The 24,106-nt window shown below is 43.6% G+C and overlaps 1 protein-coding gene across 13 annotated transcripts in view; it reads left to right on the top strand.

The window, feature by feature from the left end:
- Window positions 1-21,696, top strand: part of CELF4 (CUGBP Elav-like family member 4) — an 885,612-nt gene extending 863,916 nt beyond the window's left edge. For 8 of the 13 annotated variants that reach the window (XM_050943603.1, XM_050943609.1, XM_050943608.1 and 5 more), the window contains exon 13: window positions 20,948-21,696. The gene's annotated coding sequence lies outside the window, so the exon portion shown is untranslated. Of the gene's footprint in view, window positions 1-19,117; window positions 19,206-20,947 lie in introns of all 13 variants that reach the window. The other 5 variants (XR_007773108.1, XR_007773107.1, XM_050943604.1 and 2 more) reach the window with 5 other exon arrangements.
- The last annotated feature ends 2,410 nt before the right edge of the window (window positions 21,697-24,106 follow it).

Below are 24,106 nucleotides of genomic sequence, written 5' to 3'. Positions count from 1 at the left end.
ATTCTTTTTGCTGATATAGACTAACACGGCTACCACTCTGAAAATTCACCAAGTCCTAACACTACACATGTTATCAGAAGCTGGAGTCAGAGTCATCTGGGATATATCCATGATCGAAGAATGTCCTACAAGCATGAAGCTTGATACTGGAGCTGCTGGTTCACTGATTTATGCATCTACCTATCACTAGACTTTGTCTCAAGTTCACCTAGAAGGAATCGTCACAGTTTTGAAGACTTATACAGAAGAAAAGTTAGTCCCAAAAGGAATATTGCAGGTGAAAGTTCAACTAGATGGACAGTCAGTTGTTTTACCCTTGCATATGATTGAAGGGAAGCATCCACTATTATTTGGCAGATCTTAGCCTGAGAAAGTCAAGGTGAACTGGACCTAGATCAAGGCAATCATGAAAGCACTGCCAACTCTTCAAGAAATACTGTACATCCAAAGTTTTTGAAAAAGGATATGAACAGATGAGCAACATGTCAGCAAAACTCACTGTTCTCTGAGAGCCAGCCAAAGTATTGGAAGCCCAGAGTTGTGCCTTATGCTCTGAAGCCTCTGCGGGCAGCTGCTTTAGACCTCTTAGTGAACATTGGAGTCTTGTCACTGGGTTCACACAGTGAGTGGGCTATACACATCGTACCACTGATCAAGAAGGATGGGTCATTCCGAAATTGTGGAGATTTAAAGTGATGCTGAATCCAGTTTTATGTGCAGATCAGTATCCACCACCTAATATTGAAGATTTGTTTGATATTCTTAGCTGTGGACAGTGTTCCAGTAAAGTGGATATGCTCAATGCATACCTACAAATGGAGATTGATTCAGCATCTCACAAATATCTCAAATCAACAGACGAAAAGGCGTATTTTGTTTCAAAAGGTTGCCTTTCAGTATTGCATCAGCACCTGCCATGTTCCAGAAAGTCATGGATGAGATTCTGAAGGGACTGAATGGAGTTCAAAGTGCAATTTGGATGACATCCTTGTTAAAGGGAATGATCAAGAGGATCATCTTCAAAATTTGTATCCTGTCTTGCAGCATTTGGAAGACCATAGACAGAGTACGTCAGACAAATGTGACATTTTTCAAGCCTTTAGTTGAACACCTTGTACGTGTAATGGATGCCTTGGGTTTAAGGAAATCACCAGAGAAAGAGAAGGTTGTTCTTTAAGTGCTATCACCAGATACATTCATTCTTAGGACTACTTTACTATGGTGATTTTCTGCCTAATCTGGTGACGGTATTGGCACCTTTACATGAATTCCTACAAGCAAATTAAAAATGGAAATTATCTGAAGAGCAAGGCTGGATTGCCATTTAGGCACAGTAAGCACATGCCTAGAGGCGCCTAAAAGTTAAAAGTGGCTTAAAAGTTCTCATATTTTACAGAAAACACAAAGGTCAACTGTAGGCAGGAGTGGGGGCGCCAAAGTTGATGTGCCTTGGTGTAAATCCAGTTGCTAAAGTTGCTGTGTAAGGTGTAAATCCAGCCCTGCTGAAGAGTGTACATTTAAGGAAGCCAAGAAACTGTTGACATCAGCTGAAGTTCTTATGCATGTTGATGCTTCTCTACCGTTGGAATTGGCTTGTGGTGCTTCACCATATGGAGTGGGTGTGTATCTTTCTCACAGTTTTTTCTAATGACATGGAGAAATCAATTGCCTTTACCCCATGAACACTCACTATTCCAGAGAAGAACTATGCACAAATAGAGCAAGAAGCTGTCTCAGCATTAGCTTCAGAATTTGGAAGTTGCATAGCTATCTGTGTAGTAGACATTTTATCTTGCTGATGGAGCATCATCCATTACTTTCAATTTTTGAACTGAAACATGGAATTTCATTGTTAGCTGCTGCTCATATGCAACAATGGGCACCGCTATTTTCAGCTCATTCCTATACTCTTCAGTGCCATAAAAGGATTCAGCATGAGAATGATTATGGGCTTTCATGCCGACCATGGTAAACTTGTCATTGACCCAAAGAAACTTCAGAAAAAGTGTTTTATCTGAATTTGATGGGTAGGGTTCCCATCACTAGTACTGACATCAACAATGAAACTACTATGTTTAATGTACTTTCTCTTGTGAAGGGGATGGTACTACAGGGTACAGTGTTGGATCAAAAAAATCCCCAGTTTACACAATTAATGTCGTGTCAACATGAATTATCTGTGAATTTGAGTGATCATTCCAAAATCACTTCAATCGCAGGTTTTCGAAGCTTTTCACTAAGGTTATCTTGGCATTATGCCAATGAAGGCCATAGCCAAGAGTCATGTCTGGTAGCTGGAGATTGACAAAGAGACTGAGAGGAAGGTGAAGTGCTATGCTAAGTGTCAGCAAATTCAGCATGATCATGGTCCAGCTCAGGGCTGTGGCCTCAGTTTCCTTAGACACGTATTCACGTGGACTTTGCTGGACCTTTGGAAGATTATATGTTTTTGGTCATAGTCAAAATGGCCAGAAGTTTTCAGAATGACTTCTCCTACAGCTACTACTGGACATCTTCAGACCTTGTTTGGCCAGTTTGGCTTACTGTTACAGTTGCTGAGTGACAATGGACCTCAACTGTGTTCTGAAGAATTGTAGAGGGTCCTAGCTTCAAATGGAATTCAGCATATATGCTCAGCTCCTTTCCATGCTGCTGCAAACAGACTAGTGGAATTCTTTGTACAAACACTTAAAAGTGCCTTAAAAGTTAACAAGTCTATTCTGAGTCATCAGCAGAAATTGGACAATTTCTTGCTTGTCTACACAAACACACCACATGCTAACATCTAAGAGTCACCTGCAATTCTTTTCTTGGAGCAATCTTTGTGTACCTGTTGAAACTTGCTACATCCTGATGTTGCCTCACAGGTAGCCAAATCCCAAGCTATGCAAGCGGATTGTCAACATGAGACTTGTCATCGTTCTTTTCAAGTTGGAGACTTAGTGTGGACTTGGAGCTATGGTTGTGGAGTAAACGGGGTACCTGGAAAACTTGTAAAATGAACAGGACCTGGTTCTTTCTGGAAATAACATATGGACTAGTTGCAGCCTCAACTAGTACCGGACTCTGGGGATGGTCCAGTAGGACTTTCTGTTCCTCCAATTGAGTCTCCTTCCATTACAACTCCTAATTTTGATGAGTTTGTGGAAGAAACATTGGTATCAGATCCAGTTGATTCTACACCAGCTCCAGCTGATTTCTTGCCACCAACTTGTCCTGTTGTTCATAACACTGCTGCATCACCATATGTAGCCCAAAAGAGTGAGAAAATCAGTTGTGTGCCTGAAATTAAAAATTGTTTAGTTAGTGAGTTGCTATTCCAGGACAGAATAATATCTTGCAATTTAAGAGTCTGCAGTAGTCCACGCAACTTTCAGTTGGGTTATATAGTGTTCCGTGTTAGCCATGTAAACGATAATGTATATGTGTTTGGAAAGTTTTTTAAAGTAAGGTTTAGGAATATGATGTCCTGTCCCTTTAAAAGTTTGAGCCCCTCCCCAGTGCAAAGCCTCACTTTCATGTTAGTATTGCAGCCGGAACCGTAAATCCACCACAGCAGACAGCTGTATATCTATCAGTTCCCTCTGCCTGTCTATCTCCTTCTCTGCTGGTTCCAGAAATATAACAGTATCTCCATCACAAACATTATTTTTGTCAGCTAAAATGTGATATTGACAATACATGCCAAGGTCAGGGCACTGTGCGCTGGTCCTAAAGAAAAGTGAGTTAGCAGGGGCAGTAATGCGGACAACCTGAAACTCATAATAAAGTCGACGTTTAAAGGATTCCAGGTCCACTTGTGATTTACGTCGCTCCAGTCAATTCACAGCACATTTTGGCAGGCTGTGCCACAGGTCCCAGTCCCACTGCAGAGCTGTAGTTGCTAGTGCTTAAAAAGTAGCTACAAAGGAAAGGAGGGTAACAAACTCCATGAAATTTACTCTGCTCTGGGAACTGGCAAGAATCTTAATAAGATGGTGCAATGAAGCCTCCATCAACATAAGCATCTGATGCCCTTATGGTTTTGGAAGGCACATACAATCAGCTGCACTAGAACCGTTTCTCATTCGCACAGTGGCTTCCAGTGGTATATCAAATGCAATAATTGCATATTTGAATTATTCATGAAGGTGGTAACTTTGACAGGTTACAAGTGAATATCAATATTCAAGGCTCTGAAGTATTTGATTCAGATGTAGCAAACACCTGAAGACTTCAGGGTGAACAGGGTCTCCCAGATATCTTTCCTTCTATAGTTGGGGAAAAGGTAGCTTTTATTTCAAGTGGTTCCATTCTTACACTCAGCAGAGCTTCACCCAACCGTCCTGTAAGACTGGCTCAAACCGTAAACAAGAGGGGGGAACTGGAATGGCAGCCGTTAAGTAGTTCCCAACTGAGCAGCACAATGAATAAGAGCAGAGTGCACGTGCCCCGGAAAATTAATAGCCATTTCGATAATGGAACCATCTCCTCAGCTAGAGTAAACTGGCAACTCCACTAAGTCAATGGGGGGGTGAAGTCAATGGAGCTACACCAGTTTACACCAGTTGAGGCCCAGCTTGGCCCAATTATCATTTCAATTCTAAATTACGCTAAAGGGTATTTTAGTTATTTACTAAAGTTAACTGGGATGTAACATCAGGGTTCTAGCCATTCTATGGGCTTTCCAAAACATCTCTGCACTGACATTTTTACATCCCAATGGATTCCTGCGATTAAGTGAAACACACTTTTAACAGAGGTGATATACCCATTTCTGAAGTGTGAGCTCCGTCCTTGGCCATCCCTGGAGCTCCTCCAGACACTCAGCTGGCAATGGCTGGAAATCAGGTTTCCCTGTTCATTGCTGGGTGGAGTTCCCCCTCCTATTGCGAGTATAGGACCAAACCAATAAAATTAGAGATCTTCTCCACCACACACACATGACATAAACTGACCACAGGTCCTGGCAAAGTTGTGGTGGACATCTACCAGCTACCCTGTATTTTACCCCAGCAATGAAAAACAAATGATATTTAAATCGCTCATTAAAAAAAAAAAAACAAAAAAACAACCAAAAAAACCCTTCTCCCATAGTGAGTTCAGGCACAGAATTTTTCAAGGCTGTCCCACCCTTATTAAAATCACTACAGCAATAATGTGATCACTGTTGTGATCTTTAAGGCCTGATTCATTGCCCAGTTAAGCCAACAGACATCATGTCATTGAGTTCAGTGAGTTTTGGATCAGGTCATCAGATCATGGCTGTAGAATTCTGTAAAAAAAAACAAAAACTTTTTTAAAAGGCTGCATTCCCCCCCCCCCAAAAGAAAGAGACTAGACTATTCCTGATTTTTAAGCACTGTCAAACAGAGTGGGCCAGATTGTTTTGTAGCCCATGCAAAGCATGGGCTGTAAGTCAGCTAAAATTTAACTCAGGTTGCTGGATAAAACTTTTTCTTCACCCATCTCTGAGGAAGCGCTCCACTCATGTTGAAACTTTGCATTTCATTGTTGTCTGTGAAATACAATAAGTATGTGCTTTTCATGCTCTGTTTTCTCCTCTGTGCTTACATGAGAAAGCTCCTTTCCTCCTTACATGTCACACGTTGCTGTTTCATAGCAGACTGTATGTTGGGGTGGGAGGAAGCAGGGCAAAAAAGCCTTTTTTTCCCCCTTTTTCTTCAAATGTTTTGGAAATTAGCTTTTGGGGAGTAAATTCTTGAAATGTCTGTAACATTCCAAACAGGGTTCCTATTATATGATGGAGGTTGCCTGTGCTAGCAGGGAACTAGACTCTATAACCAGGAGGGCCCTTCCATTTCTGTAGTCAAATCTAGGGATTTTAATTTCTTTTGATTTGGCTTTAGAGCCTTTTATCAGAGGGGTAGCCATGCTAGTCTGGATCTGTAAAAGCAGCAACAAGTCCTGTGGCACCTTATAGGGCTGGTCTACACTACTGGGGAAAATCGATCTTAGATACGCAACTTCAGCTACGTGAATAAAGTAGCTGAAGTCGAAGTATCTAAGATCGAATTACTCATCGTCCTCACGGCGCAGGATCAATGTCCGCGGCTCCCCCTGTTGATTCCGCAACTCCATTCGGGTTGGTGGAGTTAAGGAATCGATATAAGCACGTTCGGGGATCAATATATCGTGTCTACGCGATATATCGATCCCCGAGCAATCGATTGCTACCCGCCGATACGGCAGGTAGTGAAGACGTACCCATAGACTAACAGGCGTATTGGAGCATGAGCTTTCGTGGGTGAATAGCCACTTCATCAGATGCATGCTCATGCTCCAATACGTCTGTTAGCCTATAAGGTGCCACAGGACTCTTTGCTGCTTTTAGAGCCTTTGTAATTGAGCATCCTTGTGATTTATTTTTGTCAAGTTCCTCTTTTGAAAGTTTGGTGACACCACGCTTGTATGTGGTACCTTTCCTCTCTCAAGACTGCTCAACTTAATTATATTGTGGTCACTGTTATATAGGCACTCCACTGTGGTGACTTCTTGAACCAACTCCTGTGTGTAACTGAGAACTAAACTGAGGAGAATCGCTCCACGCATGTGCACTAGAATTTGCTGGTCTGAATAGCAACCATTGAAGGTGCCGGTATATGTTGGGCCAGATCATCAACGAGTATAAATCAGCCCTTAATGGAGCTATGCTGATTTTCACCAGCTGATGACCTGGCCCGGTGTATTTCTAAACCTTTCCTGTTGCATCATTTGACCAGTTTATATGCAGGTAGTTGAAGTCACACATGGTTATGTGTTAGTATACCTTATTGCCTGTCTGATTTCTGTCAACACACATGATACATCCTTTGGTGGATTGGAGACTGGTAATGTAACCCCACTGGCTTGTTTGTTCTTTATAAATTGGGTTGTGTGTTTAGATTAGATAGATAGATAGATAGATAGATAGTTAGATAGATAGATAGATAGATAGATAGATAGATAGATAGATAGATAGATAGATAGATCCCTGAACATAACACTTTATTCTAAAGTTTAAAAAGCTCTTAGCACTAAAATCCTGAAACAAAGGCTGGGCGCATCTCCATGTGGAAGATTTCAGAGGGATTTTATCTCTGTTTCCTTTTATTAAAATGGCACCAAACGCCTTTACAACACATAGCTGTTGTAAACAATGTCCCTTTACCTTCCCCAATTAATTTGACCAGGAATAGGGGAGACGTAAGGCCACTCGCCAAATAACTTTGCCTGTCTTTTCTGGAGTCAGTGTGAAGAGAATGGGAGGGGGGATTTTATTTTGATTGCTTTGTTACACATTAGAATAAGTGCTATTTGCAGTGACAAAGGAGAAGACGAATCTGGTTGACTGTGCGTCTGTTAAGCACACAAAAGACAGTGATGATGCATGTCCCCCTGCTGAACCCCAGGGTGAGCCAGGCATTTACTCTCCATCTAAACAATCAGGAACAAAATGAGTTGTGCATCTTTATTATTATTTTTACCTGAGATAGCAGAAAGGAAGCGATAGCAACACCATGATGCCACCTCGAATGCGGGCAACAAAGCTGCCGCCGAACAAGCACCAACCGAGTATAGTCACGACCAGAGGCAAGGCATCCGTGTTTGTTTGTGTTGTGTTCCACAGAGTGGCAGGGATCCGTTCCCTATCAAAATAATCCAATTGACCAAAATGATTCATATTAGCGAGCCCATCTGTCTGAGGCCAGAGCAGAACCCCGGTGTTATTTTAATAAATGACGTTCATTAAACGCAGCTGAAAATATAATCTGCAGAGACTGATGGGGTGAACAGAGCAAAGAATGAGCAAAAGGAGTTAGCAATTATCAGATGTCATTTGTTCTCCTGGTACAGTGGAACTGGGGCTTGTTTGCTGAAATCTTAATTTCATTTAGCTGAGGCGGAATCCATCAGAGAGGCACAGGCTGCCGCTCTGCCTGCTGTTTCTCAGGCCCCAGTGGAGAACAGAGCATTTTTCTTTTTCCTAATTTCAGAAAGATGACCTCCAGGTTAGGATGGACAGAAGAGGGCTGTTTGAAGATGGAAGCTACATCTTCACTGCAGAGTCAACCCAGGCACTTAGCCAGGTTTTAGCCCAGACCCCCTCCCGTCCACACACAAAACCCTGTGACCTGAGATTAGAGATGCCTTAAACCCTGGCTAGCTTATCAGGCTGGAGATATGGGTTAGAACCTAGGCTCTGCTTTCACACAGTCAAGAACCTACCCACTTTGCAGTGAGAACACAGGCTAAATTACTCAGTCTTCCACCGTCTTCCCACAGTTCGATGGACAAGTTCGCTCACAATTGAGGACATTGACTGGGAAAGAAGCCTAAAACCTCTCAGCATGAAAAACTGTGGGATATACCTCCAGACACACAGGGAGGAGAGCAGAAATAGTGAGGACACAGTAATGCAGGTAGGGCTTTGCTGAAGGGACAGTCACGCCCAGGCTAGACTACCCCGGGTGCCATACCCATGACCAACAACGCAGGGGAGCCATATCCTCACGACCGTGAAATCCAGACAAAGATCCCAAGATCTGGACAGATGGATTAAATGAATGGTCTCTTTGCCACTAAAAATCTGCTTAGCAGCGTTGCATGTGCTACAGCACAGATAGCAGAGCCAATGCATTATCATGGAGACTCTAGTCCTCTCCTGCAGCTCAGTAACCAGCATTCATGGGTAGATAGAACCTGATTCCTTGTCAATCATTTACATCAATGCAAAGTGTGTGTGAAAGGCTCCCATTCTGACTTGGTAATGTTGCAGATGCACTTGCATTGGTCTAAACTCTGAGCAGGACAATGGCTACTCCAGCCTATAATGTTCACCATTCAGGAGTCATCAGAAGTTATTTATCCTCTCAGCACCTTGGCCCTCCCTCTTTACCTCTCCAGGATACCTGTGCACAGCAGGATTCCGATTTGCACACAGAGCTGGGGATGCAAAACCTTGACCTCGTCTCAGCTGTGGGTCAAGGGGCAAGTTTTCGGCCCTTTTCTGGTCATGAACCCAAACAGATTGAGAGCCATTTCTCTAAGCAAGTGGAGGGATGGAGGCAGCTGAAGCTGTCGGGTCGGCCCTGAGGGAAAGTGGTGCATACTTGGCAAGTAACTTAACATTCTCGCCCATAACCTTTCTCTGAAATGGCGAAACCCGATGCTCTTAGCGGAGACCAACGCCTCACCCACTGCTGGCCAGCTGGAGGTGAGCTTTCCAGGAGGACGGATGGGCCACACTTGAGCATGCCCATAGCTATTTGAATGTTCTTCGGTGTGTTCTAGAGAAGCGCAGTGCAGGCTTTTATAGAGGAAGGAGGAGCCGATGACTGCCTTGCGGTAGGTCTAGTAATGGAGCGAATAAGCTTGTACACCATCAGTGAGGCTCTTTGTTCTGCAGCTTGTCCCTGCAACAGTAGCAGGAGAGCACTTCTGAATTCCCCAGGAATAGCCGAGGAGCCTTGCAGGCGCAAGCCCTTTCTGAGACCAGTCAGTTCTCTGACACAAGCGGTTCCTGTCTGAGTGTAGATGAGATTCATTGTGGTGACAAAGAAGTAAAATTGTACCTCTGTACAGTTACTGTGGGACTTCATCCGCAGTAGCCGATAAGCTCACAGAGTTCACTCTCTGGGAGCTCCATAGGCAGTGAAAGTGCATGAGAAGCACACAACCACCAGCCTCGGGAAAACACATAGTCCGCAGCTCACGGGATAAGTATAGAGTTAGACCCAGATCCTCTTTAGGTGCCTAATGCCCATTGAAATCAGTGGGTGTTAGGTGCCTACCTAGCTTTACAACTCTAGTTTCTTTCAGCCTCAAAATAGTAGCACTGTCATACCTCACAGGGAGTTTGTAAGGGCAAATACAGTAAAGATCATGAGGCTTTCAGAGACCAACGGTCATGGGGGCCAGATAAGTACCATAGAGAGATCTAGGGTGACCAGCTGTCCTGATTTTATAGGGACAGTCCCAATTTTGGGGTCGTCTTCTTATATAGGCACCTTTACCCCCCACCCCCTGTCCCGATTTTTCACATTTGCTGTCTGGTCACCCTAGATAGATCAGTAAAGTTATTCACATAGGTAAGTGTGTTTGGCATCAGGCCCTAATTCATGGCCATTTGTACAGGATGGGATGGAAGGTGCTCCAGAAGTAGGAAGGATTCTTGTTATATTCTTCTCAAGCCCATGTTGGAGTTTAAGCCTCATGGGTGAATGACTATGTTTGTGACACATCACAGAGTGGGGCTTTGAGGTTTTGTTTTCTTGTGTTTTTAACCCCAAAATGAGTACCCTTTAGTAATTAACAGGACTGTGAATGCTCGTTGAGCCATCTCACGCATTCATCAATTTGAAATATTTGGGGCACTAATTTTCACCTTACTGTTTGTAGCTGGAGGTGCCTTCCGGTCTTAGAGCAATTAAAACGAAGCAGGAAATATTTTTAGGTAATTGCACTGTGCCCCTTGAAGGTAAATTGAAGCTGCAGGCAGAAAAATAAAATATCAGATGCCGTAATGGGGTGTTGCAAGCAGTAGCATATTCCTGGCTCTGTGATGGTTCGGGCGGGGGGGCTGCTTAGCTGACCAAACCTGGATAGCTCAGGTTTGGGTGCTCCGGAAGTCCTCATGCTCTGGGAAAGATTCCCTTGTGTCTCACAGACAAGAGAGTCTGTGTGTACTGGACTGGGCTGATAGGGCAGGTAACTAGGCATTATGTGGTCCTTTCCTAGCCCTGCTACTGGCCAATCTTGGCAAAGTCACTCAGATGACAGCCCATTGTTCCCTGTTCAGAGAGTCCTGGATGAGTGAAGAGCAAAGTGTCACCCCCAAAGAAGGCAAGACAATTACTAATGGGCCTGTTCCTGTTCCCTGACTCCAGCACTGGCAGGACTGGGTCCATTTGTGCCCCGTTGAAGTCAATGGGAGTTTTGACATTCACATAGGAAGAGAATTGGTCCTATACCTGCTCCCATTGGAGACAATGGAATCCCTTTCCTCTGCACTCAACCCTACCATCCCTCAGCCCCAGGGCAGAGGCCCTGTAAAGCCCCGAGTCTGCAAGGACAGCACAGGCAAAAGACCATTGCGCATGGATACTGCATATGAGAGCTTGGAGGAGAGGCACAAGGTCGGGGGCAGCTGTATAGGTTTAGGGCAGGAACTGCAGGCAAAGCTGCTGCTTTTCTTCATTGTGGACTTGTACATCCAACGCCGTGCAGAGACCCACCAGCAACACTCATGACACGTCCACATGTCCTTTCCACTACCTCTGCAGTGTGAGCCACAGAGAGCTCCTCCCCTGCAAGCTTGGAGGATGGGGGTCCCCTTGTGTAAATCACTTCCCCTTTCATGGCTGGCAAGCTGCTTTGGGCCACTGTATTCCATGTAACTGAATGAAAGCCAGAGTGCCCCAGCTTGTCCAAGGACCACACCTGTGGCCACACATCCCTAGCTGGGGTTCCTGCGGTCAATGAACGGATCTGTATCAAGTTCCTTGAAATCCTCGGAGCGGTAAAGCTGCGGTGCAGCATCTCTGCCTCTCCCTTAGCAACGACAATAGAATATTAAAGCATCAGGATTTGCAGCATTTTGTGTCAATCCAGAACAAACAAATCGAGAGCAGGTGCTGAGCCACACGTCCAGCTTCCCAATTAGAACTGCTTTTCAAGCGTGTGCAGCTTTTTTAAATTAAAATGTTGTCATGGTGCTTGGGAGCTAATGAACTCCCTGATGCCACCTTGATCTAACACCCCGGCATAATAAAGAACCCTTATTAGGTGTGGCAGAGCAGCTTCTACATTTCATCTCCTGCCTAGCACTCAGCAGCCATGAATGGAGGCATTGCCCTGGGACCAAACTCTCTGTTTGCCATGAGACACAAAAGCAGAACCCTTTCTACCCGTCCCCACCAGGCTACCCGGATGGACATTCAAGATCTGTGGTACTTTGCAAAAATAGGAGCTGTCCCAGCCCACATGACTAAGGCTGGGTGAGGCCAGCTGCTGAGTGCTGCCTGCTTCCCAGGCCCTCCAGTACCATTCACCTAGGCAGTCCATGCAGCCGCTACACTTCCTTTTGCCTGTACGGTCACTGCTGACATGCTGCCGCATACAATTGCGACGGTCTCTGTGGGCCATGCGTAAGTAGCATCTGTGGGGCACTTGGGGAAACCATGAGTGAGGAAACATGCGCTGCCTTCCACACCGACTGATTTTGCATGAGATGGGGAATGCTGGCTGTGGGCCGGGACGTTGTTCCCACTGCTGGGCCATTCCACAGGGGAGTGACTGGGGTACGTGGCACTCCTAAGCTCCTGCTTCCTCATCTGGAAGTGCCCGCACATGGCATGACACTCATACATTGGACAGGCCTGTCAGGCCTGCATGGAGCTTAGCTGAGGTCTCTCACAGCCAGGCTTCTTCAGCCTGTCCTGGCTCTGGGTTCAGGAGGCCTCTCTACTCCCCCTACTGGTGACAGGTTCAAGCCCTACCTCTGCATAGTCCTTCTTCTAAATGCCTCTCCACACCAATGAAACAGCCGACCGTGATGCCCTCCCACACCAACAAAGCAGGTTGACCAAGGACAGTTATTGTAATTTTTTTGACCATCTCTAAGTGTAACATAATTAAGTAAAAAAAAAATGCCCACAACATCCCCACAAAAGATGTAGGGTTACTTGAGATCTGTGGATGAAAGACGTTATAGATATTATCAGCTTTAATTTATTGATGGGGAAACTGAGGCAAAGAGGGCAACTGTCTTGCCCAAGGACACAGAGCGGTAGTATTAGAACGCCAGAGGGTTGGGTTTTCATCACCTGACTAAGCGCACTAGATTTAGCATTAACGTTCATGTGTGGCTGTATCTGTGTAATTGTCTGTCTCGCTATGGCGCTGACCAGGAAACATTTCAGTGTCAATTTTCCAGGTTTTGGAGATTGTTTTCAGACAAGATGAAATGTTCACAGGTCTGGAATCCCTCAATATGTGGTTCTGAAAACACTAAAAGATGGCGTGTCAAAGCAAAATATGCCCCCTGACGCAGCCAGGCTGGGAGCTGGGACTCGCACACTTCCCCAACTCCTAGGCCGGTTTGTTTCCTGGGCTGGCCGAAGCCCAAGGCAGCTCGCTTCCCAGCTTGCCCAACTCACCAAAGTTGGGGAGCCAAGGCACCAGCCCGGGAGCCCGCTGGCCTGGAAGCCCTGAGGTCCCTGACACCAACGCACTCTGCATGGAGGGCTGCCCTGGAAAGCTGGGGATTGCCAACAGCCTGTCCAGCATGGAATCCTGCCCACGTTCCATGTGACGTTCATCAAAATCAGCAAATTCCAAAGAAAACAACATTTCATTGGCATTTTTCTGACCATCTCTAATATATATGGTAGACTGTAGCCCTATGGGGGGAGGGTGTACATATATATTTTGCATACATGTGCATATACAGGTATATAAATGTACACACACCCCAGCTTTATTGTAGCCTTGTCCTTAATTTGTTAAAAATGAATCTTATGTCAAAAAAAAAAAACCTATTGTGTTTTTAAATAACAAAGCGCTCACCTTGCACACAAGACCAGGTGAGGCGCTAACATTCTTTATTGTCTGGCAGAAATGGCCAGTCGCCATGAAATGGTGACCCAGGACTTAACACTGGGATTGGGACCCTTCTGCCACACCAGCCTACCCCCAATCAGACACACCTGCTTTGGCCCACGCTGTGCTATGGCCATTCAAGAGCTTGTGGCAAGCGTGTAACACCTCAGCTGCTTTGCCGGTGGCAAGACAAGGAGTAGAGCACAGCTAGCCTGGTCAAGCCGAGGTTGGGGGATGGGAGGGTGACAATAGGGCACCAGCACCAGAAAGAAACGGCCCGGGAGAGCGAAATTGCTACAGGAAATCAGAGAAAAGACAAAACAGGTGTAGCGATAGGCCAGGCGAGTGCGAGATCTTGGGATGTAATAAAACAAATATTGCCTCCCCCCACCCTCGCCCCCCCAAGCAACAGCTATAAAGAACCATCACTCAGGAGAAAATGTAATTTCTCCCTGCTTGAACATGCAACACACCAGCGCTTGGGTTGTTGGTTTGTCTTCCCCCACCCCCAACCCTACCCCGGACAATATTTTATAGCTACAGCCTCACAGGCAGTCAATATTTGCATATATTGTATTTACACATATAGCATGTACGTCTCTCTCTCTGTCTCTCTCATGCACACACACAACTCTCATTTCCAAAAGCTACGGGCTTGCATTGCAGGCTTGGGACCCTGTATATCTGAATGGGGCTGTGTAGCTGGCTGTGTGATGTTTAGCTGTGTGCTTATGGGGTGGTATAGAAGTTGTAGCAGCAGTGCTTGGGATGGGCCCAGTGCTAATAAAGCAGCGTGGTGCCAGCCATAGGGTGTTCTCTGTTTGGTAGAGGAGATGCTAGCAGCCTGTGCATCAGTTCAGGGAAGGGGCCCCTTGCAGCTCGGACAGTGTGAAAGCAGCAGGTGGAGAGATTTGTCTGAGGCGATGACCAAAGGGGGCCAGCTGGCCTCTCCAGCATGGCAAAAGTGAGAGCTGATCTTCCTTAGATGGTAAACGCTGTGGGGGCAAAGACCATGTCTACCTCTCTGTTTGTACAGCACCTAGCATAATAGGGCCCCCACCTCGGTCATAAATATTCAATACTGACAAGAACGGTCCTCCTCCATTGAAGTCAGTGGGAGTTTTGCCCTTGACTTCAAAGGGAGCAAGTCATAAACCTGGATTTAACAGCAGTCCATAGGAGATGGGATAGTCCTAAGCACGGGCATGGCAGGGGGGTCCTGGTTCTACATCCAGGCCAATATGAGTCTGCCATGGCAAGAAAGCCAAGTGCATTGTGTGGAGTAAAAGTGCTTGACCATCCCCGAGAATAAGAACTGCAGAGTGCTTTTGTGTTACTACTGGGTTGAAGGAATCTGCATAAAAAGCGAGGAAGGGGTGGGGAGGAGAGGGGGCTGTTCAGATACAAGAGACTTCCTCCATCAACTTTAACATCCTGCAGTCTTTACTCAGGCAAAACTCCCACTGAGTTGAACATAACACCCACCATGACTTCCCCTCACTATCAGGACCAATGAGTGCAGCTTCAGAGTCTCCCTCGCAGGTTGCACACTGAGCCCCCATGCATGCTGGGACAGGACTTGGGGCATTTTGTGTGGGCTGCATAAGGACTCAGCCCAGGTGAGATTCGCCCACTGCAGGGGCCATGCACCATTTCAGTGGGAAACTGGACTTTTAAACCCCCTTTCCGCCTCCCCGCCCTGCTGCCCCTGTGGTCTGCTGCAGAAACACCCACTCGGATCTCAAGCCTACCCTAGCCATCACCTTTCTCTGGGCAGGGACCTGACCTCCAATGACAGTGCTGTGCCAGGGCCCATCCAGCTCTTTCAAAGCAGCGCATATGTATTCAAGGATATCAAGGAAACATGTAAAACAATAATGGGGTCTAAATGCTCCTTGAGCCCTCATACCAGAAGTTGCCCATCATTCCTATGGGAACCCTGATAGGTTCTAGTCCTTCCGACCCTCCTGTAGGGTTGGGTCCCCCCGAGATCAAAGGTAAGGGCCATTTCTTGTATCAAAAGGAAGCTGTGGTAACTCCTTCATGGAGTAGAATGCAACTCCCTAACCCACAACGCTACACAGAACATTCCCACATACAATACAACGTGGTCTCCAAAGATACTGCCTGGGGTTGGAATAGCTGTCACACTGTCTTTGCTGGGCGTGAATTTCACCTAATAGTGCGGCTGTGGACAATAAAGCGTAGCCAGTGGCCACCCTTGAAAGTTCTCCAGTGGTGCCTTTAATGTGCTGTGTTCTCTCCCACAGCAGAGTCCAGGCAATACTGGGGGGAAGCTGCCATAACAAAGAGAGCTGGAAATGTTTTTAGGGTCACCGCTGTAATCACGCACAGTCCAGCTGTGGCTCAGGGCCCTGATTAAAGACATCCTCAGTAACTAGGGACTCAACAGTCGATGAGAATATTGCCAAAGGGCTGCTGGAAAAGACTTCACAGTAGAGGCTTGGCAGGTGTGAGATTACAGGGCGTCATTGGCCTTAGCCTGTTGCGTGGAGGCACACTCTGGCTCAGCATTCTAGCTCTCAGAGACGAGTTGCACCATCACTCCTTGTAGCCCGTCTCCAAGGACGCAAGGTGTGCACTCCCTCTCGCTTTGTAACTAAGTCTCACAAGTCCCAAAGACCCCATTTCTGTATCAGGCTGTATCCCTGTCTTCATAACCCTAACATCTTTATTCATGAATGGGATGGCTTATCTCTGAGCCATACTCAATGCTTTTATCTGCTCCCAGAGAAGTGAACTGCTTATTAAATAGATTTGGTTGATTTTTATTTGAATGCATTTGTTTGTTTTTTCAGTGAGTTTTAATCATTTATACATGTCTAGGTGTGTGTATACATATATATGTATAGGTATGTGTGTGTGTATATATATATATATGTATATATTTGTTGTCACATTCACAATGTCTGAAATTTTAGTCTAAAGGCAGAGGTACTGTGCTTGCCATTCCAAAGTTGACACACAGTTGCTGCCTATTCCATGCATTAGGGTAGGTTGGTGTGGTCATGTCCGGCCCAGGTTACTAGAGAGACAACATGGGAGAGGTACTAGCTTTTATTGGTTCAACTTCTGTTGGTAAACGAGACAAGCTTTTGAGCATACACAGAACTTGTCTTCGGGTCTGGCACTCCGAGTACCTATCCCAGACCTGAAGAAGCACCCTGTATAAGCTCGAATGCTTGGCTCTTTCACCAACAGACTCTGGACCAATAAAAGATCTTACATCACCCACCAGGTCTCGCTGTATATTAGGGGAAACTTCTCAGCTAACATGTTTGACTAGAGTAGCCCTGCAAAGAGGACAGGCTAATCCCAGGCATTGACCGGCTTCTCAGAGTCCCAGTCCAGCCCCTGCTGCTGCGTGTGGGCTGTGTTAGGTCAGCCTTTCCCATCTGCTCCAGCTTAGCCACACTGTCCAGCATGTTTGGTGGACGAAAGGAGATGTAAGGGTATGTCTTCACTACTCGCTGGATCGGCAGACAGCGATCCATCCAGCGGGGATCAATTTATTGTGTCTAGTTTAGATGCAATAAATTGACCCCCCCAAGCACTCTCCCGTCGACTCCTGTACTCCAGGACCATGAGAGGCGCAGGCGACGGGGGAGCGGCAGCAATCGACTCACCGCGGTGAAGATACCATGGTAAGTCGATCTAAGTACGTTGACTTCAGCTACATTATTCACATAGCTGAAGTTGCATAACTTAGATCGATCCTCCCCTTCCCCCCCACACCAGTGTAGACCAGGGCTAAGCCTCAGTTCAGCACTCCTGACCTTGCAGTACCTGCTCTCCCCTACTGGTGTTACTCACAATACAGGTGCAAGCCCTAAGAGATACAGTGACTCCTTACAGCTTTTTATTCTGCTGCACGTCTATCAGAATTCACCAGCTGGCCCAGTGTAACTAGCGCTGACTTTTTAATGGTGACTGTGGAGCGTGAGATTCAGCAGCCGTACTACAATCCTCTTAGGGTGAGGTCTCATTCACCAGCACTAAGTGGAGGTTTATTATAGTGCTACAGTCTCTTTCTGTAGCACAAACAGAGCTGAACCACAATCCCGTCTGGGTGCATACATTCACCTCTGTACCAGGCATCATCCAAACACAAGTTCAGATTCAAATTTTGAGCATGCAAAATCCAGGGGTTTTGGTCGGCCGATGGTAGTGACACAGACTAGATAAATCCAGTGTAACAGCAGCAATCCATGTAGTTACTCCAGATTTACCTTGCTGTAAAAGAGAGCAGAGTCTGGCTGCTGGAGCCAAATCCAGAGTTCGGATCCTGGGTTTTGTTCAGGGCCATCTCTCTGCTGGATAACATAAACCCTTCCCCTTGCCAGCACACATAGTTTGGCTTTGAACGAAAGCCAATGGAAAGAAGCCTCTCTAGCCTGTTTGCGTGACTTCAGAACTAGAGTCTAACACAATGTTCTTGTGACAAACCAATGTGCAGTGAAATTTCAATGATGTGCAGTGACTTTTCAGGACTAGGCATGCTGGTGAGAAATCAACCCGCCGATGGGATGGGAAGCAAACACCTGAAGTACAGTAGTTCTAGCTGTTGGCTGAGCCCACTACTTTATGTTTCATTGTGTGCAATGACTTTTAGGGACTTGATCCTTGCAGTGTTCATTCAGGCAAAACTCTCAGAGCAAGTTAAAGGCAGTTTTGCCTGGTGAGGACTGCAGAGTCAGGAGGATATGGGCAGTCCAGGGGCATTTTGCCTGAGGGAAGATGTGGGATCAGGCCTGTAGGTAGAATTTTGAATTTTTTAGGTCATATCAGAACAGGGAAGTAAATTCACATACCACACCAGTTGGGCTGCTGTTCTGAGCATCTCATCCTACAACCTCTTAAAGGGACAGACACTAGTTACTTTTTTCTCAATAACCAAAGCAGTGCCTCTTCTTTTACTCCAGCACCCCTTCAGCTTTTCAGATGCAAACAGAGCAGCTGAGAACCTGATCCAGAGCCCATTGAAGTCAACAGAAAGGCTCCAATGTTCTTTGAATCAACCCCTTACTGAAGAGCCACTTCCCAGGAGTTTGTGGGGAGGGGTGGCACAGGGAAAGAACAAAACCACTGCGGTTGGCAGCAAATGTATTTTCCAGACGCAAACCGACCTATGTGTGCTCTCATCCATTCAGTGCATGCTCTCCTCAGCAGCCACTGCATAACATTTTGTTACTGTTCACTGTTGTTCATGTGTCCACATAAACTGTGTGTAGTATGTCTTTGTACTTTGCTAGGCCTCCACCATGATTTTTTTTCCTCTTTCTTTCGTTTCATTTTCTTTCTTCTTTTGTTTTTATCGTTTAATTGCAAGTATTTTCACTAGAGCTTTTTGACTGATGCTGTTTGGTACTTTTTATTATTATTACTATTATTATTTTTATATATATCTTCTTCCCCCACCTTTCCCTTTTTCCACACTATATATAAATATATATATATATAAAAAAAATCTTTTCTTCTTTTGTCATTCAATCAAATTCCAACAAAACCAACCAAGAGCCAGTCAAATCCACCACAGTCTCGAGCTGAGCTAGGAAAAAAGTTCACGTAATGACATGAAAGTGGAGAATACAGTCCCCCAGTCCGTAAGTTCAAATCAACTCGAAGTTGAAAGTGTGACATGATGGCGTCATGTAACAAGCTAAGAATTGGTTGCATGACATGCCGTCAAGTTTCGTGCAGGTGCCGTGATTGAAGCATTTTTCTTGGATGTTGTATCAGTTGATGATTGGCCAGTCATGATCACATGTGCCTTTTTTGACTTTGTGCTGCCACAATTTCTTGCTGTGCTCATTTTCGTTTTGTTTGGTGCTTGCAGTGGTTTCTTTATTTGTCGTTTAATTTCTTGTCAGCGTTTTATGCTTCTTTAGATGTCACATAGAAGGAAAAAAAAAGATGGATTCCTAATTCTTTAGAAAATGGGATTGTTATAACTGTACAGATATTTTACAAAAAAAATGAAAAAAGAAAATGCGTGGTTGATTTTTTTGCACTTGAAAAATATTGTGATTTTTATTTATTTTTTTCCGGAGAATTGGGGGCCTTTTTCAATTGATGCTTTTTTTTTTTCCCTTAGGATATTTCAAATCACTCTCCAAAATTAAAAAAAAAAGTAATAATAGTAACAGTAGTTTAAAAACTATAGCTGTCCAACCAAAACGCAACCTAGAGAAAAGCCTGCGGCCTCTTGTGTGCCTTTTCAAGAATTCCTAATTCTAAGGTTCCACATTACAGCCACTCCTGACAAATTATTTGTTTGGGGTAAGGGAGGGATTGTTTTGAGGGGAAAAAAATAATCCTGATCAAAAAGCAAAATGCATCTTTTTGTTTACAACTGAAAAAGGGTCCTTGACGAGTGTTTTTTTATTTTTTATTCTATTATTCTTATTATTTTTGGTGTTGTAATTGTTTAGACTGCTGTGTACGGTTTGCTGTTTGTTGAACCAACAGTGTGAAAAACCTGCCAGCATGGATTGATATTCCGCATGACACTTTTCCACCAGAGTGGACCTTTTGCAGATTCTAAGTTTCTTGATGTAATAAATCACTGAGTGTATAAGAAGAACCTGCTTGCTAGAAAGAGATAAGAGCTAATCCGTAATGATTAAGCATCCTACTTAAATGTCAAGTCTAGTCGGATCATGATTAAATTTTTTTAAATAACTTTTTTATTTAAGAAATGTTAGCTTTACTAGTTTTTTCAAAAAGTTCATTCCAACTGATTTTTTTTTCTTTTACCTCCCATGAATTGCCTGTTCAAAGTGTTACTTTCTGACATTCACAAAGGAATATACATTAATGACAGCTATTTCTCCAAGGAAAGTTCATATATCGTCATATACAGCACACGGTTAAAATTTAGAGCAATTTTTCCTAGAGGCTTCACACGCTAGAAAGTCCAGCCAAGCAAGATTGTGATCTGGCTTTTTCTTTTAAGTGCCACTTTACAAAGTATATATCTGCACATAGCTATAGATGTGAGTATATATATTTATATAGATATATATCACTATTATTAAAAATGCAGAAGGAGCAATTGTATTTTTTTTATCATGATCTTGACTGCCTTGCTCGCTTTGGGTCTGAGCCAATTCCCAGTGAAGTCCATGAGAATTTTGCATTGACTTTAGTGGGAGCACACCTCAAAAGCAAACTCCAGAGCAAGAGCTCAGTTCTGTTTCCGTTGAATCTGAGAACAAAACACATTCACTTTCAAAGGGAGTAGGATTAGGCCCAAAAGAACAGGCTTTTTTTTCCAAAGGCCTTTTTTTATTCGTTTACTTTGCCTTTTTAGTTTAATTTGCAATGATCTTCTTCATTTTTTTAGGGCAGCAGCTGAATGGGCCACACTTAGAAAAAAATATATATATATTTTAAAAAAACAGGAACTGTTGGATTACACCTTTGACATATCAGCAAATATCAATCAAGCTGAAGACTTCAGACTTATTCTCTCTTTGATTGTTTAGACCGTAACATTTCTTCAAGAAAAGTATCACGTCTGCTGACTTCGAAGGACACAGGCTGGAAACAAACAAAAATTAATAAATGAATCAGAACAGGAACAAGATCAACCCGGATTTCTGAAGAGACATTGATATCACCACAGCGGCTTTTCTCCAAACAGGAAATGCAAACCTGGATATGGACAAAGGAGTGCCTGTTTGCCACCAAGGATGCGGCTACCATGTTGACCCCATGGTAATGGTCACTGAGCATCTTTATCTGTCATTCCTTAGCTATATAGGGACCAAAGGACAAAACTTTTTATCGCAGACTTGTAGCTGTATGTAAAATATGGAAGTTCTTTGCTTTTCTCTGAGCTGTTCCTAAAACAGTTTTTGAGAGCAATTATATGAAATATGTAAAAATTAAAAAAAAATGCTTAAATGCTTTTAAAATGGCAAGATAATAGTTCTTTGATACTTTGGGAGGTTCTTTGGTTATACATTAATTAGAATCTATGAAACTTTCATATGGTTTTCTGTATAATACGTAAGGATCGCGCTGCTCAAAGCAGGTAAGATGATGTCTGTGAAAAGCAAAAAAAAAAAAAGTAAAGTAAATAAATAAAAAGGCATAGCCAAGAGAAAAGAAAGATGGTTGATAGTAAAAAACAAAAAAAAAAGGTTTGTAAATGCTTCTAACTCTCCCTGTTTAAAATCCTAATAGTTGTACAGAATTTAAAAAAAAGAAAAAACCTTTAAAATACCTATATAATAGAAAAAAAAATTAGACAACAAAAAGCAAAAAAAAAAATACTACATAGAAGTTAGCGTTAATGCTAAAAACAAAGATGTTGTAGAATTGTAATTTTTGTAGAGTTTAGACTGAGCATAAATTCCTACTCTCTGCCAATTGCTGTTGGATGCTGTTATTTATCGAGGAGAAAAAGAAGAGAAATGGCTATTTTGGCAGCTTTTTTAACTGCAAGCATTCCAGCTATTAACAAAAATAAACAAACGAAACTCCATTCTTGTAGACAATGCAAACGGGAAACAAAACAGCTGTCTTTTTATCAGATGTAGTTCTAACTTGAACAACAAAACACAGCTATACGCTTCATGTCTTCATGATCTGCTGTCTGCAAATTCCCATCATCCTATGCTTCAGTAGCTTCCATATTTGCTCTAGAAACCTTCAGAGCAAGGGGTTAGCCTAGAACCTTAATCTTAAAAAAGAAAAATAATATTAAAAAAAATAAAAAATAACATAAAAAAACAATCTCTTTGAAGAATTTCTGAAACTGTTTACAAGGAATTTTGAAAAACAGGGGGATGTTTAAAAAAAGATGCTGGCTCTGTTTTTCTGTAAATAAATTTGCATATTTTGTAGGACTTTTAATTGTAATGATAGAGAAAAAAACAAGGAAAACTATTTAATGAAAGCACGATATTTATCTTTGGTAAATGACTTTAGATCAGTTAAAAAATAAGACATTGCTTTAAAAAACTGAATCAGAAAAAACAATGAATTATTTAAGAACACATATATTTTAAAGTATATCATATTTATTATAATTTATTTCCACTGGATTCAGACTTGATTTGCATCATTCTCGCTCGTTTTAGTTGAACTAAGAAGAGTGTGATGATTATTTCTGATTCTTCATTTGAATCTTACTTTGTTTTAATTGGTTTTGGGTTGGTTTTTGTTTGTTTTTTAAATAACAATGTTATTGTTATCTTGGCCTTTTTTTAACACCTTATTGGGTCTGATCTTACTGCCCTTACTCTGGCAAAACTCCCACTGGGTGACAGCAGGTGTTTCATCTGAGTAAGGACAGCAGAAACGAGCCCACAGCCAGGACGTACAGATGTGTAATGCAGCTGCAGTTCCATACAACTGCTCTTTCACTCTCAATTCCCTAAAACTCCTTGTAATCTTCTGTAATTATTGAATGACGCTTTCCAGCTTAGCCCTAAATAAAGCACAGTTTAAAAAAAAAAAGCCATGTTCTTTACTTCTTGATGGCTTTCCTTAATGTGTTTGCGTTGAGAACAAAATGAATCTATTTCGACTTTTTCATTAATATACATTGTTTGAGTATCAGAACAAATCCCTTTGTTATATAAAACATATCTCATTGGATTGAATTAATGACATGGTTTCATTTAATGTCTCCTTGATATTCCACGGTGGTTTACTTTAAACCTGGTAGGTTAGAACATTAAATAATGGTACATACAAATTAGAGGCATCGCCGTTCCTATTTGAAGCCTGTTGTTTGATTCACACTTATGGTTTTTTCATGCTGATGAGGACAGGGGCTAAAGCTCAGGACTTTGCTCCTTTCGCTGCCTTGGGATAACAGTGTGAAACTTACCAGGCTCTGGGAATGAGGCTCAGTTTTTCTCAGAGCAGCCCTCACATCTCTGCTTTTAAATGATTTTTAATGCTAGTTACAGACCAGCACACAGCAGAGTCTCGGGAAATCTGCATTCTTTTCCTGGCTCTCCCAGTGGCCTGTGGACTTCGGCAAGTTGCACCCTGATGGCTCCATTTATAAATGGGACTCGTGCGGCTTACGCAGGCTTTGTGCTCTGTGGAGGCAATGAGAATGTGTAAGTAGAAAGTGGTGTTTTTCACCACTGATAGCTATTGATGGGTCCAGTTATTTACAGGAAAGAAACAAATGAAACTGGAGGGAGATGAGAGATCTATTCAGGGATGTGGAAAGGGTTGGTTATTTTCTCCTCAGATGAAGATGAATGCACAGCACATTAGAACACACACAGGTTCCAGCTCTGCCTCCTGGTGCAGAGGACATCATGCTACGGCAGGCTGGGTCGGGGTAATAAGCTATGAAGCCTTTCACCACCCTGATCACTGGCGCAAAACCAATTCAGGTGGGAAGTACGTGGGTGGGACTCAGTCTCTAGTGAGACAGTGGCTGCATTAGAGAGCCCATCAGTGCAACCGGCAAGCTTGACTCAGAGAGAGAGAGAGAGAGAGAAGATCCCAGCCTGGGCTCAATGGTATAAGT

This window comes from Gopherus flavomarginatus, chromosome 3, assembly GCF_025201925.1.
Source record: "Gopherus flavomarginatus isolate rGopFla2 chromosome 3, rGopFla2.mat.asm, whole genome shotgun sequence".
Lineage (NCBI taxonomy): Eukaryota > Metazoa > Chordata > Testudines > Testudinidae > Gopherus > Gopherus flavomarginatus.
This window is presented reverse-complemented; position numbering and strand designations above follow the sequence as displayed.